Source organism: Coregonus clupeaformis, chromosome 1 (genome assembly GCF_020615455.1).
Source record: "Coregonus clupeaformis isolate EN_2021a chromosome 1, ASM2061545v1, whole genome shotgun sequence".
NCBI classification, from domain to species: Eukaryota; Metazoa; Chordata; class Actinopteri; order Salmoniformes; family Salmonidae; genus Coregonus; species Coregonus clupeaformis.
The window spans coordinates 5921006-5938190 of record NC_059192.1 but is presented as its reverse complement, the minus strand read 5'-3'; the positions used below and the strand labels follow the sequence as shown (position 1 = coordinate 5938190).

Here is a 17185-nt window from a genome sequence, read left to right as displayed (position 1 = left end):
ATCACGTAGTCAACAGAACATCTAGACCATCACGTAGCCAACATAACATCTAGACCATCATGTAGCCAACAGAACATCTAGACCATCACGTAGCCAACAGAACATCTAGACCATCACGTAGCCAACAGAACATCTAGACCATCACGTAGCCAACAGAACATCTAGAGCATCATGTAGCCAACAGAACATCTAGACCATTACGTAGCCAACAGAACATATAGACCATCATGTAGCCAACAGAATATTTAGACCATCACGTAGCCAACAGGACACCTAGACCATCACGTAGCCAAAAGAACATCTAGAGCATCACTTAGCCAACAGAACACCTAGACCATCACATAGCCAATAGAACATATAAACCATAACGTAAGCAAACAGATCATCTGGACCATCACATGAGACAACTGAACATCTAGACCATCACTAAGCCAACAGAACATCTAGACCATCACGTAGCCAACAGAACATCTAGACCATCACTTAGCCAACAGAATATCTAGACATTCACTTAGCCAACACAACATCTAAACCATCACGTAGCCAACAGAACATCTAGAACATCACGAAGCAAACAGAACAGCTATATACCATCACGTAGCCAACAAAACATCTAACCATCACGTAGCCAACAGAACATCTAGACCATCACTTAGCCAACAGAACACCTAGACCATCATGTAGCCAACAGAACATCTAGACCATCAAGTAGCCAACAGAACATCTAGACCATCACGTAGCCAACAGAACATCTAGACCATCACTTAGACAACAGAATATCTAGACCATCACATAGCCAACAGAAAATCTAGACCATCACGTAGCCAACAGAATATATAAACCAACACGAGCCAACAGAACATCTAGACCATCACGTAACCAACCGAACATCAGACCATCACGTAATCAACAGAACATCAGACCATCACGTAGCCAACATGATATCTAGACCGACACGTAGCTAACAGAACATCCAGACCATCACGTAGCCAACAGAACATCTAGACCATCACATAGCCAAAATAACATCTAGACCATCACTTAGCCAACAGAACATCTAGACCACCACGTAGCCAACAGAACATCTAGACCATCACTTAGCCAACAGAACACCTAGACCATCACTTTTGCCAAAATAACATCTAGACCATCACTTAGCCAACAGAATATCTAGACCATCACGTAGCCAACAGAACATCTAGACCATCATTTAGTCAACAGAACAATCTGAGACCATCACGAGCCAACAGAACATCTAGACCATCACGTAGCCAACAGAACATCTAGACCATCACGTGGTCAAAAGAACATCTAGACCATCACGTGAGCCAACAGAACATCTAGACCATCACTTAGCCAACCAGAACATCTAGACCATCCGTAGCCAACAGAACATCTAGACCATCACGTAGCCAACAGAACATCTAGACCATCACGTAGCCAACAGAACATCTAGAGCATCATGTAGCCAACAGAACATCTAGACCATCACGTAGCCAACAGAACATATAGACCATCATGTAGCCAACAGAACATCTAGGCATCACGTAGCCAACAGAACACCTAGACCATCACATAGCCAACAGAACATATACACCATCACGTAGCAAACAGATCATCTAGACCATCACATAGCCAACTGAACATCTAGACCATCACTTACTCAACAGAACATCTAGACCATCACGTAGCCAACAGAACATCTAGACCATCACTTAGCCAACAGAATATCTAGACATTCACTTTAGCCAACACAACATCTAGACCATCACGTAGCCAACAGAACATCTAGAACATCACGTAGCCTACAGAACAGCTATAGCATCACGTCGCCAACAAAACATCTAACCATCACGTAGTCAACAGAACATCTAAAATATCACTTAGCCAACAAAACACCTAGACCATCATGTAGCCAAAAGAACATCTAGACCATCACTTAGCCAACAGAACATCTAGACCATCACGTAGCCAACAGAAAATCTAGACCATCACGTAGCCAACAGAACATATAAACCAACACGTAGCCAACAGAACATCTAGACCATCACGTAACCAACAGAACATCAGACCATCACGTAACCAACAGAACATCAGACCATCACGTAGCCAAAATAACATCTAGACCATCACGTAGCCAACATGATATCTAGACCGACACGTAGCTATCAGAACATCTAGACCATCACGTAGCCAACAGAACATCTAGACCATCACATAGCCAAAATAACATCTAGACCATCACTTAGGCAACAGAATATCTAGACCATCACTTTGCCAAAATAACATCTGGACCATCACGTAGCCCACAGAACATCTAGACCATCACGTAGCCAACAGAACACCTAGACCATCACTTTGCCAAAATAACATCTAGACCATCACTTAGCCAACAGAATATCTAGACCATCCGTAGCCAACAGAACATCTAGACCATCACGTAGCCAAAAGAACACCTAGACCATCACTTTGCCAAAATAACATCTAGACCATCACTTAGCCAACAGAATATCTAGACCATCACGTAGCCAACAGAACATCTAGACCATCACTTAGCCAACAGAACATCTAGACCATCACGTAGCCAACAGAACATCTAGACCATCACGTAGCCAACAGAACATCTAGACCATCACGTAGCCAACAGAACATCTAGACCGTCACGTAGCCAACAGAACATCTAGAGCATCATGTAGCCAACAGAACATCTAGACCATCACGTAGCCAACAGAACATATAGACCATCATGTAGCCAACAGAACATCTAGACCATCACGTAGCCAACAGAACACCTAGACCATCACGTAGCCAACAGAACATCTAGAGCATCACTTAGCCAACAGAACACCTAGACCATCAAATAGCCAACAGAACATATACACCATTACGTAGCAAACAGATCATCTAGACCATCACTTAGCCAACAGAATATCTAGACAATCACTTAGCCAACACAACATCTAGACCATCACGTAGCCAACAGAACATCTAGACCATCACGTAGCCAACAGAACACCTACACCATCACATAGCCAACAGAAAACCTAGACCATTATGTAGCCAACAGAACATCTAGACCATCGCGTAGTCAACAGAACATCTAGACCATCACGCAGCCAACAGAACATCTAGACCATCACATAGCCAACTGAACATCTAGAGCCATCACTTACTCAACAGAACATCTAGACCATCACGTAGCCAACAGAACATCTAGACCATCACTTAGCCAACAGAATATCTAGACATTCACTTAGCCAACACAACATCTAGACCATCACGTTGCCAACAGAACATCTAGAACATCACGTAGCCAACAGAACAGCTATAGCATCACGTCACAACAAAACATCTAACCATCACGTAGTCAACAGAACATCTAAAAACGATCACTTAGCCAACAGAACACCTAGACCATCATGTAGCCAACAGAACATTTAGACCATCACGTAGCCAGCAGAACATCTAGACCATCACGTAGCCAGAAGAACATCTAGAACATCACTTAGCCAACAGAACATCTAGACCATCACGTAGCCAACAGAAAATCTAGACCATCACGTAGTCAACAGAATATATAAACCAACATGTAGCCAACAGAACATCTAGACCATCACGTAACCAACAGAACATCAGACCATCACGCAACCAACAGAACATCAGACCATCACGTAGCCAAAATAACATCTAGACCATCACGTAGCCAACATGATATCTGAGACCGACCATGTAGCTAACAGAACATCTAGACCATCACGTAGCCAACAGAACATCTAGACCATCACGTAGCCAACAGAACACCTAGACCATCACTTTGCCAAAATAACATCTAGACCATCACTTAGCCAACAGAATATCTAGACCATCACGCAGCCAACAGAACATCTAGACCATCACGCGCCAAAAGAACACCTAGACCATCACTTTGCCAAAATAACATCTAGACCATCACTTAGCCAACAGAACATCAGACCATCACATAGCCAAAATAACATCTAGACCATCACTTAGGCAACAGAATATCTAGACCATCACTTTTGCCAAAATAACATCTAGACCATCACGTAGCCCACAGAACATCTAGACCATCACGTAGCCAACAGAACACCTAGACCATCACTTTGCCAAAATAACATCTAGACCATCACTTAGCCAACAGAATATCTAGACCATCACGTAGCCAACAGAACATCTAGACCATCACGTAGCCAAAAGAACACCTAGACCATCACTTTGCCAAAATAACATCTAGACCATCACTTAGCCAACAGAATATCTAGACCATCACGTAGCCAACAGAACATCTAGACCATCACTTAGCCAACAGAACATCTAGACCATCACGTGAGCCAACAGAACATCTAGACCATCACGTAGCCAACAGAACATCTATACCATCACGTAGTCAACAGAACATCTAGACCATCACGTAGCCAACAGAACATCTAGACCATCACTTAGCCAACAGAACATCTAGACCATCACGTAGCCAACAGAACATCTAGACCATCACGTAGTCAACAGAACATCTAGACCATCTACGTAGCCAACAGAACATCTAGACCGTCACGTAGCCAACAGAACAATCTAGACCGTCACGTAGCCAACAGAACATCTAGAGCATCATGTAGCCAACAGAACATCTAGACCATCACGTAGCCAACAGAACATATAGACCATCATGTAGCCAACAGAACATCTAGACCATCACGTAGCCAACAGAACACCTAGACCATCACATAGCCAACAGAACATCTAGAGCATCACTTAGCCAACAGAACACCTAGACCATCAAATAGCCAACAGAACATATACACCATCACGTAGCAAACAGATCATCTAGACTATCACTTAGCCAACAGAATATCTAGACATTCACTTAGCCAACACAACATCTAGACCATCACGTAGCCAACAGAACATCTAGACCATCACGTAGCCAACAGAACACCTACACCATCACGTAGCCAACAGAAAACCTAGACCATTATGTAGCCAACAGAACATCTAGACCATCCACGTAGTCAACAGAACATCTAGACCATCACGTAGCCAACAGAACATCTAGAACATCACGTAGCCAACAGAACACCTAGACCATCATGTAGCCAACAGAACATCTAGACCATCACGTAGCCAACAGAACATCTAGACCATCACGTAGCCAACAGAATATCTAGACATTCACTTAGCAACACAACATCTAGACCATCACGTAGCCAACAGAACATCTAGACCATCACGTAGCCAACAGAACACCTACACCATCACGTAGCCAACAGAAAACCTAGACCATTATGTAGCCAACAGAACATCTAGACCATCACGTAGTCAACAGAACATCTAGACCATCACGTAGCCAACAGAACATCTAGACCATCACGTAGCCAACAGAACATCTAGACCATCACGTAGCCAACAGAACATCTAGACCGTCACGTAGCCAACAGAACATCTAGAGCATCATGTAGCCAACAGAACATCTAGACCATCACGTAGCCAACAGAACATATAGACCATCATGTAGCCAACAGAACATCTAGAGCATCACTTAGCCAACAGAACACCTAGACCATCAAATAGCCAACAGAACATATACACCATCACGTAGCAAACAGATCATCTAGACCATCACTTAGCCAACAGAATATCTAGACAATCACCTAGCCAACACAACATCTAGACCATCACGTGAGCAACAGGACATCTAGACCATCACGAGCCAACAGAACACACTACACCATCGACATAGCCAACAGAAAACCTAGACCATTATGTAGCCAACAGAACATCTAGACCATCGCGAAGTCAACAGAACATCTAGACCATCACGTAGCCCAACAGAACATCTAATCACATAGCCAACTGAACATCTAGACCATCACTTACTCAACAGAACATCTAGACCATCACGTAGCCAACAGAACATCTAGACCATCACTTAGCCAACAGAATATCTAGACATTCACTTAGCCAACACAACATCTAGACCATCACGTGCCAACAGAACATCTAGAACATCACGTAGCCAACAGAACAGCTATAGCATCACGTCGCCAACAAAACATCCTAACCATCACGTAGTCAACAGAACATCTAAACGATCACTTAGCCAACAGAACACCTAGACCATCATGTAGCCAACAGAACATTTAGACCATCACGTAGCCAACAGAACATCTAGACCATCACGTAGCCAAAAGAACATCTAGAACATCACTTAGCCAACAGAACATCTAGACCATCACATAGCCAACAGAAAATCTAGACCATCACGTAGCCAACAGAATATATAAACCAACACGTAGCCAACAGAACATCTAGACCATCACGTAACCAACAGAACATCAGACCATCACGTAACCAACAGAACATCAGACCATCACGTAGCCAAAATAACACCTAGACCATCACGTAGCCAACATGATATCTAGACCGACACGTAGCTAACAGAACATCTAGACCATCACGTAGCCAACAGAACATCTAGACCATCACGTAGCCGAACGAGAACACCTAGACCATCACTTTGCCAAAATAACATCTAGACCATCACTTAGCCAACAGAATATCTAGACCATCACGTAGCCAACAGAACATCTAGACCATCACGTAGGCAAAAGAACACCTAGACCATCCCACACTTTGCCAAAATAACATCTAGACCATCACGTAGCCAACAGAACATCTAGACCGTCACGTAGCCAACAGAACATCTAGAGCATCATGTAGCCAACAGAACATCTAGACCATCACGTAGCCAACAGAACATCTAGACCATCACGTAGCCAACAGAACACCTAGACCATCATATAGCCAACAGAACATCTAGAGCATCACTTAGGCAACAGAATATCTAGACCATCACTTTGCCAAAATAACATCTAGACCATCACGTAGCCCACAGAACATCTAGACCATCACGTAGCCAACAGAACACCTAGACCATCACTTTGCCAAAATAACATCTAGACCATCACTTAGCCAACAGAATATCTAGATCATCACGAGCCAACAGAACATCTAGACCATCACGTAGACAAAAGAACACCTAGACCATCACTTTGCCAAAATAACATCTAGACCATCACTTAGCCAACAGAATATCTAGACCATCACGTAGCCAACAGAACATCTAGACCATCACTTAGCCAACAGAACATCTAGACCATCACGTAGCCAACAGAACATCTAGACCATCACGTAGCCAACAGAACATCTATACCATCACGTAGTCAACAGAACATCTAGACCATCATGTAGCCAACAGAACATCTATACCATCACTTAGCCAACAGAACATCTAGACCATCACGTAGCCAACAGAACATCTAGACCATCACGTAGTCAACAGAACATCTAGACCATCACGTAGCCAACAGAATATCTAGACCATCACGTAGCCAACAGAACATCTAGACCGTCACGTAGCCAACAGAACATCTAGAGCATCATGTAGCCAACAGAACATCTAGACCATCACGTAGCCAACAGAACATCTAGACCATCACGTAGCCAACAGAACACCTAGACCATCATATAGCCAACAGAACATCTAGAGCATCACTTAGCCAACAGAACACCTAGACCATCAAATAGCCAACAGAACATATACACCATCACGTAGCAAACAGATCATCTAGACCATCACTTAGCCAACAGAATATCTAGACATTCACTTAGCCAACACAACATCTAGACCATCACGTAGCCAACAGAACATCTAGAACATCACATAGCCAACAGAACACCTACACCATCACCGCAGCCAACAGAAAACCTAGACCATTATGTAGCCAACAGAACATCTAGACCATCACGTAGTCAACAGAACATCTAGACCATCACGTAGCCAACAGAACATCTAGACCATCACATAGCCAACAGAACACCTAGACCATCATGTAGCCAACAGAACATCTAGACCATCACGTAGCCAACAGAACATCTAGACCATCACGTAGCCAACAGAATATCTAGACATTCACTTAGCCAACACAACATCTAGACCATCACGTAGCCAACAGAACATCTAGACCATCACGTAGCCAACAGAACACCTACACCCATCACGTAGCCAACAGAAAACCTAGACCATTATGTAGCCAACAGAACATCTAGACCATCACGTAGTCAACAGAACATCTAGACCATCACGTAGCCAACAGAACATCTAGACCATCACATAGCCAACAGAACATCTAGACCATCACGTAGCCAACAGAACACCTACACCATCACGTAGCCAACAGAAAACCTAGACCATTATGTAGCCAACAGAACATCTAGACCATCACGTAGCCAACAGAACACCTACACCATCACGTAGCCAACAGAAAACCTAGACCATTATGTAGCCAACAGAACATCTAGACCATCACGTAGCCAACAGAACACCTACACATCACGTAGCCAACAGAAAACCTAGACCATTATGCAGCCAACAGAACATCTAGACCATCACGTAGCCAACAGAACACCTACACCATCACGTAGCCAACAGAAAACCCCAGACCATTATGTAGCCAACAGAACATCTAGACCATCACGTAGTCAACAGAACATCTAGACCATCACTTACTAACAGAACATCTAGACCATCACGTAGCCAACAGAACATCTAGACGTCACGTAGCCAACAGAACATCTAGACCATCACTTAGCCAACAGAACATCTAGACCATCACGTAGCCAACAGAACATCTAGACCATCACGTAGCCAACAGAACACCTAGACCATCATGTAGCCAACAGAACATCTAGACCATCCACGTAGCCAACAGAACATCTAGACCATCACGTAGCCAACAGAACATCTAGACCATCACGTAGCCAACAGAACATCTAGACCATTACGTAGCCAACAGAACATCTAGACCATCACGCTAGCCAACAGAACCCTGAAGTCTTGTGTCTGCAGAAGAACTCAGTGAACTCCTCTAATAACCAACATCCATCCACTAGGACCAAATCAATACTAATCCAGATAAAACTAGACAAGCTGTCTGGAAATATTCAAAGCCTCATAGTATAGATGGATCAGTGGACCCCCAGGAAGAGTAGCTTTCAAGTCCAGCCCCACAGATAGCAGTGAGCAGAGCTCCATGGGTATCAGTCACTCCACTGTTTTAGGGCCCCTCGCTGAGTAAAGCTTCAGGGGAGACCATGTTGATCTGCAGGGTTTCTATAGTCCCAATCAGCAACAAACAAACAAACAAAATACTTTTCTAACCGAGAGGAACAATGAGGAGTGGAGAAAAGGGACTGAGAGGCACGCACACAAAAGAGAGCATATAAAGTGTTGTTACCTGACAGGACAGTGAATATGGCAGCGAAGGCGTTGAGTTTGAGGCCGTTGATGACGTTTCTAAGTGACATGCCTCTATGGACATGGAGGATGCCTCCGGTGGACAGGAGGAGAATATACAGACACTCTGCCACGATCACACAGCCACAGCACTCCTACAGAAGGAGAGAGAGGGAGGGAGAGGGAGCGACAGAGAGAGAGAGAGAGAGAGGGGGGAGAAAGAGACAGTGATGAGGGAGGGATGGAGTGGGAGGGGAATAGAGAGACACATAAATAGAGGGGGAGGTAAGGGAGTTGGACCAGTGACCCATTCACCATATCATTAACCTCCAGTGTAACGGTGAAGATGCATCTGTCTCTAAGAGAGAGACAGACAGACAGACCACTTGACTCGCTGCCTGGGTATGATGGGAAGAATGGTCCTTCATATGATCTATTACTATGCAACTACACAGTTATAACTGTAGTAACAACGTAGTAACAATGTAGTAACAACATAGTAACAACGTAGGTAACAACGTAGTAACAACGTAGTAACAACATAGTAACAACGTAGTAACAACGTAGTAACAACATAGTAACAACATAGTAACAACATAGTAACAACATAGTAACAACATAGTAACAACATAGTAACAACATACTAACAACGTAGTAACAACGTAGTAACAACATAGTAACAACATAGTAACAACGTAGTAACAACATACTAACAACGTAGTAACAACGTAGTAACAACATAGTAACAACATAGTAACAACGTAGTAACAATGTAGTAACAACGTAGTAACAACATAGTAACAACGTAGTAACAACGTAGTAACAACGTAGTAACAACGTAGTAACAACGTAGTAACAACATAGTAACAACATAGTAACAACATAGTAACAACATAGTAACAACGTAGTAAGAACATAGTAAGAACATAGTAACAACATAGTAACAACATAGTAACAACGTAGTAACAACGTAGTAACAACGTAGTAACAACGTAGTAACAACGTAGTAACAACGTAGTAACAACATAGTAACAACATAGTAACAACGTAGTAAGAACATAGTAAGAACATAGTAACAACATAGTAACAACGTAGTAACAACGTAGTAACAACGTAGTAACAACATAGTAACAACGTAGTAACAACATAGTAACAACGTAGTAACAACGTAGTAAGAACATAGTAACAACATGGTAACAACATGGTAATAACATGGTAAAACCATAGTAACAATGAAGTCACAACATAGTAACAACATAGTATTACTATGCTATTACGTGGTCATAGGGTTTAGCGGTTATAAGACATCTGGAACAAGGACTGTGTAATTACACGTCCACTTGCTGAAGCTTATTCCAGCATGTTATTACACATGTTCATGTTCCACTGTAGCTAGGTTTCCATCCAATTTGAGACAGATTTTCATATGAATATTCTAAAATCTTAATAAAACAATATCGCATTTTCCCACCAGAGATATGTTTCTATCAAACTGACTATGTGCAGAAGGCTGTCCGTGATGACGTAGTGCATATAAGATAACTTTTGCCGTTAAATTCCCATGTACCGAATGAAAGATACAAGTTAAATTGGTTTCCATAGCATTTTCAAAACTCTACTGATGGTTTTGTCACAAACACTGTTGAGTTATATAGCAAATGTGCTTACACTGGTCTTGGCATATGTGCTGTAGCCAACACCTCACAGATACAGTGCAGGTAGACTACCTATTACTGAACAAAAAATATAAATGCAACATGTAAAGATCCCAGAAATGTTCCATACGCACAATAACATTACGTTTCTCAAATGTTGTGCACAAATTTGTTTACTGCCCTGTTAGTGAGCATTTCTCATTTTGCCAAGGTAATCCATCCACCTGACAGGTGTGGCATATCAAGAAGCTGATTAAATAGCATGAGCCTTACACATGTGCACCTTGTGCTGGGGACAATATAAGGCCACTCTAAAATGTACAGTTTTGTCACACAACACAATTCATGCAATTGGCATGCTGACTGCAGGAATGTCCACCAGAGCTGTTGACAGATAATTGAATGTTAATTTCTCTACCATAAGCCGCCTCCAACGTCGTTTTTAGAGAATTTGGCATTATGTCCAACCAGCCTCACAACTGCAGACCATGTGTAACCACGCCAGCCCAAGACCTCCACATCCGGCTTCTTCACGGCTTCTTGTACACATTTTACTCACTAAAGTAGTTATTGCTATGTGTCTGAAACAGGGAATTGAATTTGAATGCTTTGAATATTAATCTTTGTTAAACCCATTATAGAAAAGTCAAACAGAACATTTTCTCCTTATTGCTCCTAGTAAGCCTATTGACTGCAAAGGTTGTTACATTGTAATTACATAAGCAATCAACAAGTTATTTTACTTTACATTAAATTGCTTGCTGCTAGATAAGTCCATTATAAAAATACATGTACATAATTTGTAACAACATTGTAATAAGAGTTGGTGGTTATAAATGGTTATATTGTAAGTACAATGTAATTACAACGGTTATAACTAATATTATCCTGTCTCCTCATTTCTCCTGGTTAGCCTATTTCTCCAAAAGTGCTGTTACATTGTAACGACATAGTAATTAAAACGTTATTTCACTTTACATTAAGTTGCTTACTCCTGAGTGGGTACATTATAAATACAAGCGTATCCATTGTAACAACATTGAAGTTTACATAACATTTGATTGAATATACCCTTTGGGCCAGGTTAAAACATGGAAATAAACCACTGAAAACAAGCTGTGGTTAAAATGGCAAGGTGTGTCTTGTTACAATTCTTGTTACCAGCTCCTAGTTTATTAGATTAAGATGGTATCAACCCTGGGAATACCTGTGGATTTGACGGTAGCGGCACCATGTAGTTACAATTTGGTTATTAACACGGTAATTAACAGGTGACTTTCAAACGTGTAATTGCAAAACAGTAGTTACATAAGTGGAACAAGAAAATGTGGAATAACCTTCAGCAAGTGGGATGTGTAATTACACAATCCTTGTTCCAGTTGTTCAATAACGGATGTTGTTACTACGTTGTTACTACATGTTATTACTGTGTAGTTACATAGTAGTAGGGGGTAAGTTAATGTAAAGCGTTACCCCGTGGCTTGACAATAATAACTACATGTTATTACTAATTACATAGATTATAACACTGTTCGTTTCTTTGCTATAAGATCTGCGGGAAATGTTAAGTGCTGCCAAAATAACCATAGTTAGAATGTAAAAGTTAAAAGTAGGCCTGGCACTAGATGAATAATTTAATCTGTTCATATCTCTTAGCGATAGAGCAATCATTTTTTACTTGTTCCGACCAAACTCTTAAATGGGATTTCAAAGATTAATCAAAGGTGATCATTTTAATTTCATGGCAGGATTAAGGTGCATATTAAAAAGATGAAGGTAGTCTGTGATTTATTCAAATGAATCTCCACATACGTGTCTCTTTTGCAGTTTTGTACTTTTTTTTTTGTCTACCTGAGAGTATCCCTTTAGCTATTACTATAACTTAAATTTCCTAGACAACGTATCCCCCATCACAAAAGCACAGAGAAAGGTATGGATTTATTGGATCAAATCGAATCATAACTGAGATCGAATACATTAAAACCAACAAAAGTCAGTTAGAAATGTGTCATAATAATGCCCCTTTTGGGTTCAGAGACAGTAACATTGGACTCAAATTAGGCACAAAGAGGATGTGTGTGTGTGCGGGTGTGTGTTGAACAGTATTTTGTATTGCAGTGAATAGGGCGGCAGGTAGCTTAGTGGTTAAGAGCGTTGTGCCAGTAAACGAAAGGTCACTGGTTCTAATCCCCGAGCCGACTAGATGAAAAATCTGTCGATGTGCCCTTGAGCAAGGCACTTAACCCTAATTGCGCATGTAAGTCGCTCTGGATAAGAGCGTCTGCTAAAATATAAATGTAATTAGGCACGGAGAGAATGTGCTGACACAGAGGAGGTCAAACAAACGAAGGAGGAATGTCTGACTGATGAAAGGCGGAGGGATAGCAGCGTGTGATTGTCAGATAAAATTTTTTCTTCCTCCACTGTTTCCATCAAAACTCCGTGGCGCAGAGGAAAGTCGTTCGCTTTAGTAACCTATAATCAGTTGGAATACCAGGTTCTCATCTTACATCATGCTTAACTTTTTGCCTTCAAGTTTACTATTTTTCTAAAACTGAAATCTATGGCATTATTAAGGATGTTTAAGACAGAAGCTTATACTCTACTAAATAAAACAAATTATTTGAACAACAGTGCAGAAAGTGTGGTTTCACATAAAGCATTTTTCTAAATAATGTCCCTTCAACAGGATTCAACCTCATACCGTCAGTGTTCCATAGTTCCCTACTCGACCTGCTAAGATACCGGTCAGGAGAAACTACATCCTAACTATATGTGTAAGTACGGTGTCCAGTAGAGGTCGGTGTTTGAAAGCGGGCACTATTTCTGTTACATGTATTTGATATATGTATTTTAATACGTTCAATACCTATTTTATCATTTGCATTTCACTGTCCTGAACTACAATTCATGTAGTGTATTTTTTTTTGTACAGTTTAATTACAATACATGTTTTTATTTTACACAAATATATACTTGCAAGTTGACCGCTTAACTACAACATTCTCCGTAACACAATATTTTTACTTGCTATGACTGTGGTATTGTGATGTGTGTGATGGAAGGAGTCAGGCGCAGGAGGGTAAATCACAGAATACGGAGTTTATTCCTTCGTTACACAAAATACGCTGGAATAGCGACAAACGAAACAGGCACAGGGGAAACGATCTACCCTGGCAATACACTGTAACGGTATCTCCATACAATACATAGGCACAGGGGAAATATCTACCCTGGCAACAAAATGGTACGAGTAGCTCCACCGAGCTACACTACTCTCACAACTAACAATCACTCACAAGGACAAGGGGGGCAGAGGGAACACTTATACACGGACTAATGAGGGGATTAGAACCAGGTGTGTGTGATTGACAAGACAAGACAAATGTGATGATGATAATTGGGGCGGCAGTGGTTAGTAAGCCGGTGACGACGAACGCCGAAGCCTGCCCGAACCAGGAGGGGAGGCAGCCTCGGCGGAAGTATTGACAGGTATATGCATGTTTACCTTAATTTCATACATTGATGTAAGTCGGTCTGGATAAGAGTGTCTGCTAAATGACCAAAATGAAAATGTCAAAATGAACACTTGCAAAGCACACTGCTGGGTATTACTGTATTCTGCCCCCAAACAAGGCCAAATGTGATTAAAATAGAAATAGATTAAGGCAGAGCTCATTAGAATAATACCAGCAGTGCGTTCATTTTTAACATTTACAGTTTGGTCATTTAGCAGACACTTTTATCCAGAGCGACTTACCAGTGCATTCATCTAAGGTTGATAAAAAAAACACATACACTAAATGACCAAAAGTAGTGGACACCTGCTCGTCGAACATCTCATTTCAAAATCATGGGCATTAATATGGAGTTGGTCCCCCCTTTGCTGCTATAACAGCCTCCACTCTTCTGGGAAGGCTTTCCACTAGATGTTGGAACATTGCTGCGGGGACCATTCAGCCACAAGAGCATTAGTGAGGTCAGTTACTGATGTTGGGCGATTAGGCCTGGCTCGCAGTCGGCATTCCAATTCATCCCAAAGGTGTTTGATGGGGTTGAGGTCAGGGCTCTGTGCAGGCCAGTCAAGTTCTTCCACACCGATCTCGACAAACCGTTTCTGTATGGACCTCGCTTTGTGCACGGGGGCATTGTCATGCTGAAACAGGAAAAGGCCTTCCCCAAACTGTTGCCACAAAGTTGGAAGCACAGAATCGTCTAGAATGTAATTGTTTGCTGTAGCGTTAAGATTTCCCTTCACTGGAACTAAAGAGCCTGAACCATGAAAAGCAGCTTGGCATTGCGCATGGTGATCTTAGGTTTGTGTGCCATGGAAACCCATTTCATGAAGCACCCGACGAACAGTTCTTGTGCTGACGTTGCTTCCAGAGGCAGTTTGGAACTCGGTAGTGAGTGGTGCAACCGAGGACAGACGATTTGTACGCGCTACGCGCTTCAGCACTCGCCGGTCCCGTTCTGTGAGCTTGTGTGGCCCACCACTTTGCGGCTGAGCCGTTGTTGCTCCAAACATTTCCACTTCACAATAACAGCACTTACAGTTGACAGCTCTAGCAGGGCACAGATTTGACGAACTGACTTGTTGGAAAGTTGGCATCCTATGACAGTGCCACGTTGAAAGTCAATGAGCTCTTCAGTAAGGCCATTTGTCTATGGAGATTGCATGGCTGTGTGCTCAATTGTACACACCCAGTGTGGCTGAAATAGCCAAATCCACTAATTTGAAGGCCTTTAGTAATGTATCACATGTAGTGTAGTGTATCACAGTCATAGCAAGTAAAATGTTTCTGTAACCATTACTGGGAATGTTGCTGTAGTTAAGGATAGATTGTATCCTGTATTTGTTACACGGTACCTTTTGAATGCATCTCTGCCTATCTCTGGCTAGCGCAAGGTAAATCATTGTAATATTCACAGTAACGTTCCACCAGCTTCCTGTAAGTTACTGGAACACGCAGAGCAATGGCACAGTACAATACTGTAAGAAAGTAAATGCTGCTGTAATCATGTTGGTATTTTACTGTAACTACATGGGATTGGTCAAGCAGGTTGGCCGCTAGATATTTGTACATTACAGAATATTTATGAATATTTGGTGTTTTATAACACTTGCACTTCTAGAGACCTAAACAAAAACTTCAAAACTGGCCATGATTACAGAATGTGGCTTAATATTCAACCATTAAAGGTTTAAGATCCACATTATACATTGAATTATTATGGCATTACTACCACATGTCAGTTGAATTGGTAAAGCATTCTCACTAACAGGTGCAACAAATGTAGCCACTTACTAGGCAAGCCTTCAAAGATGTTAATGAATCAGCGATTCTTTCCCCCCTCCCCAAACATTTTTCCACAATGCACTATAATGTACAGAATGCTGCAGTAAATATACAGTAAAACAGCAATACAGTACTTTGTTAAATTGTATTTTAATAAAACTACAGCAATTGCTAACAGTTATGTAATTCTATATTCCAGTATACCAATGAATAATTTGTATTTTATATCACTACCAGATATAGTAGAGGCCTTAAAGGGTAAATATTCAACCATTAACATCTTGGGTCCCCGAGTGGCGCAGTGGTCTAAGGCAGCTGTGCCACTAGAGATCCTGGTTCGAATCCAGGCTCTGTCGTAACCGGCCGCGACCGGGAGACCCATGGGGCGGCGCACAATTGGCCCAGCGTCGTCCAGGGTAGGGGGAGGGAATGGCCGGCAGGGGTGTAGCTCAGTTGGTAGAGCATGGCGTTTGCAACGCCAGGGTTGTGGGGTTTGATTCCACGGGGGCCAGTATAAAAAAATTAAATAATGTATGCACTCACTAACTGTAAGTCGCTCTGGATAAGAGCGTCTGCTAAATGACTAAAATGTAAAATGTTAAGGATAGGACCCCCTTTTTTTCAATTTTCGCCTCAAATGACATACCCAAATCTTACTGCCTGTAGCTCAGGACATGAAGCAAGGATATGCATATTCTTGATATCATTTGAAAGGAAACACTTTGAAGTTTGTGGTCCTGCGTTTCTTTATTTTTATCATCTTTGAAATGCAAGAGAATGACCACAATATAATATTGCACTTTAGGCGCAATTTAGATTTTGGCCACTAGATGGCAGAAGTGTGTGTGCAAGGTTTCATATTGATCCAGTGAAGCATTGCAATACTGGACTATTTTGTATCAAGTCTGCCCAAATGTGCCGAA

At 41.8% G+C, this 17185-nt stretch overlaps 1 pseudogene; it reads right to left on the bottom strand.

The window, feature by feature from the left end:
* The window catches only part of LOC121581803, a 42188-nt pseudogene that overhangs the window by 22305 nt on the left and 2698 nt on the right, over positions 1 to 17185 (bottom strand).